This window comes from Lethenteron reissneri, chromosome 31 (assembly GCF_015708825.2).
Source record: "Lethenteron reissneri isolate LAM-NWPU_2019-01 chromosome 31, ASM1570882v1, whole genome shotgun sequence".
NCBI lineage: Eukaryota > Metazoa > Chordata > Hyperoartia > Petromyzontiformes > Petromyzontidae > Lethenteron > Lethenteron reissneri.
In genome coordinates this window covers 5,205,622-5,209,409 of record NC_083809.1, presented here as the reverse complement: position 1 = coordinate 5,209,409, position 3,788 = coordinate 5,205,622, and the positions used below count along the sequence as shown (strand labels likewise).

Sequence of the window (3,788 nt, the reverse complement as noted above, 5' to 3'; positions counted from 1 at the left end):
CTCCCCCTAAGTGGTGTGGAGTTGTGGGTGGGCTTTGGTGAGGTTTGCCGTACCTCCCCCACTCGCCCGACCCCCCTTCTGGCTCGCCAGCACAAGGAGGTATACAGCGAGAGGGATTAATCGGCCATCTGTTTGTGTATGGGGATCGAGGGTTGCGCCCTCGCACAGTGGGGGAGGGCGGGGGGGGGGGAGTTTTTCCGGATGTTTTCCAGTTTCCTCCTCTCGTATAATAATAATTATTATAATTGTCATCATAATTGTTATCATCATATTATCGTTATTTGAAACACTCATTATTAATTGGCTGAAAATATCTTGGTAATTTTTTTTTAAACCTCAATGTAGCGGGACCCTTCTGAAAAAAAAGGCCTAGCTAGGCCTTAGCGTGGCCCTCCTGGATAAACAATTGTCAGTGTCACTAAGTACCTCTGTTGTTATTCGTCAAACACACTTCACTAACGACGACCGTGTATGTTTACGAAAGGCACTGTGACTTCTTTGTACGGCGTTCAGACGCCAGCGAGAGTGATATCATGGACGTGCGTGGCTTTCTTGTTTTCGTGCGCACGTGTGCGTGCGTGCGTGCGTGCGTGCGCGTGCGGGGAGCGGTGGAGCAGTGGTTAGCGCACTGGCGCTACGAACCCGAGGTAGGTGGACGTGTTCCTGCCCCCCACCCACCCACACCACCACCCGTGCCGGCCTTCGTAGTTGCTCGCTAACAGCACTTGCACCCACCACGACAGCCTGCTAAAGGCTATGATATATACGAGGGGATCTTTGTCTCTTTGTACGAGTTCGTGAGTCGAGTTTCGTTCCACTCAACCTCGCAATGAGCCGGTGTTTTAAACGTCAGCGCTGGGAAGACAAAGGCGGCCGTGATTGTTGACTATCCCAAACCATCGTGTTACCGTTGACCGACCTTCACATGTGCTCGCGAACAGCACTTGCTCTGCACACTTTGCTCTAAAGAGTTCGACGGGGTGGAGAGATCTTTGTGTTGTAAGGAGATCTGTTGCAGCGTGTGCGGCGTAGTTCGTGCCCGGGCCACGGTCAATGTCAGGGGGATGTCTAAGAACCGACGGCGCTGGAGCGAACATCAGCACCGAGGAGACAAGGGTAGCACTTGCTCCAACAGCCTGTGTATGCTATATGGGGGATCTTTGTCCTTGCTGTGTGTGTGTGTGTAATTGGGCAAGGGTGGTTTGACTCATGCATTGATTGGTCGCCGTCGTGATAATGTGGAGTGGTCACAGACGTTTGAGCTTGATGGTTTGTGTGTATCAGCGTGTCTGTCTGTGTATATGTGTGTTTGTGTGTATGCGTCCCTCTGTCTGCATCTTTGTGTGTGGCTGTGTATGTGTGTGTATGTCTTTACGTCTGTGTATGTGTTTATATTAGCGCGTGTGTTTGCTGGGGAGCGGTGGCGCAGCGGTTAGCACACTGCGCTATGAACTCGGCGACCCGGGTTCGATGCTCGCTCACGGCCAACACCAGTGACGATTATCTGAACCGGTCGTAGGCCTCCCCTAGGTCGACTCGGCCTCAAATGAGCACCCGGTGCGGTGTGTAAACATCGCCACTCGGGAGATAAAGGCGGTCGGGCGTAGTGCTGGCAACCCACCAACTCGTGCACTGCTCCGGCCTTCATAGGTGTTAACAGCACTTGCCCCAACAGTATGTTAAGGCTATACGGGGGAGCTTTGTGTGTGCTTATTAGTGTTGTGTGTGTATCCATGTGTTCCTGTGTGTCTGAGTCTTGTTCGTGTGCATATTTATACAATTTGTGTCTGCCTCTGTGCCTACGTGTGTGTTCATGTGTGCGTTCATAATGTGTGCATCAGAAGGTGTTTATGGGGTGTACGTTAATTCGTGTGCGTGCGTATGTGTACATTATGTTCACGTGTATGCACGTATCAATAGAAATACAGACACACACAGGACTTCATGCGTATGTACCGGGTCGCTGGTTGACTGGGGTAGGTGGCACGTGTTTCGCAGCGACAGCGAGAGGTAATGATGGATGCCGTGTATCGGGTGTGGAAATGTGTTTTACTGCCTGCCGACCCCGATGAAATGAAGCTCTCGAGATATCTATATATATGTGTGTGTGTGCCGTTGAAGTGCCGATGGAATAATTTCACGACGATTCATAATTTATTTCGAGGGTTTTGACCCACCGTGATTATGTCCGTGGCCAAAGCAAAATCATTTTGAACCGCCACGCGTAACGATCGTTGTTTTTTTATTTGGAACGCGCCGCTAATTGGTATTGTATCGTCTGCTGGATGTGCGAACGATACAATACCGCTTTTGTAAATGTTGTGGCTTGGCTCTCCAACACACCAGTGACGAATTGGCACGTTCTGTTTACGTGACAACCCTTACTAGTTGGCTGTGTCGGGTGGTGGCGGGTTTTTAACGGCACACATTTAAGTGTTTACGCGAAAAAAACTCTTATTAGCAGCGATTATAGATTACATCGTACAAAGTGTAGGCAGCACTTGGAACATTAACATCGGCTGCTGCTGCAGTAGTTCTGACACAGACCACACAATCCAGGCCTTGTAGTATTATGCGCACTACTGCTGTATACATTCACAGAGCATGTACTGAATGTGTATGCGGTACACGCGTGTGCGATGTGAATCTGTATTTTAAATGCGGTGATTGCTGCAACATGTGCCCCGGTATACACGATGTGTGTGTGTGTACAGGTTGTGTGTGTACTGTACATGTAAACACAGCAATTATATACTGCATTTTTTTCTCGGGAGTGCACACCACGCGTATTACACTTGTGTTCTCATACACATAGTGGTTATATCCGGTATACACATACGATTCTGTGTACATGTATGACGATGTATGCATGTACACAGCGCATAACTGACGTGTAACCTTAGCGCGTATCGATTTTTCGCCGCCTCGACATATTATATTTTTGTTGGTGTGTGTGTGTGCGTGCTAGCTATTGTTGTCATCAAACCTCGCACCATCCGACGTAGCCGAACGAAATGCCACGTGTGTGTTGTGTGAGTTCGGGCGGCAGGGGCTTTCGACGACGAAGAAACGTGGCGAGATCAATCACAAAAAACAAATGTAATTACGTACCATAACGTACGTATCGTACATGCAGTCTCTATATATATAGTAAGTCAGTGGTTCTTCACCTTACGCTGTGTTTCTCAATCGTCACACAAAGGTATAATGTTAATACTTGCCTAGGGTTTGATGAAACTAATTTGTACTCACGTTCTCGTGCTTCATTCGTGTGCGTTTTCGATGATTTACCTTCTACAGAATAAACTCCGGGTCGTGTGCCTCGCACCCCCAGAAAGGGCATCTCGCACACGCCACGGGTGTCGTGATGCACCGCCAGGCTAAGAAGAAGGGCCACTGCTGTAAGCAGACACATTGTGCCGCATACATCATCATCATCATCTCGAGCGCATTTCGTAAATTAGCTCGGTGCAAATGCATATAGGTCGAGTGAATTATACGCATTCGGTAACAATAATTAGCATTATAATTGCAATGGCCTTTGTTGATCTAAGGTAAGCCTCGAGACGATTTAGTTTCAAGAGCGTTCCGCCACATCGGGATGGCCGGCCGCATGGATTCCATGACAATAACCAAGACGACATTAAGCATCGGGTAAACAACAACAACAACTAATGTTATAGTCGAAGTGTTTATCGGAGGGGATTGAATAAGGCCCAAGCAACGCGCTATTCGTTTTCGTGTAAGTTGAATTCTTGTACTAATTAAGTTGCATAAAATGCAACCGA

The 3,788-nt window shown here is 48.3% G+C and overlaps 1 protein-coding gene across 1 annotated transcript in view; it reads left to right on the top strand.

Moving 5' to 3' along the window:
* The window catches only part of LOC133349703 (homeobox protein Hox-B3a-like), a 355,311-nt gene that overhangs the window by 43,550 nt on the left and 307,973 nt on the right, over positions 1–3,788 (top strand). The window lies entirely within an intron of this gene.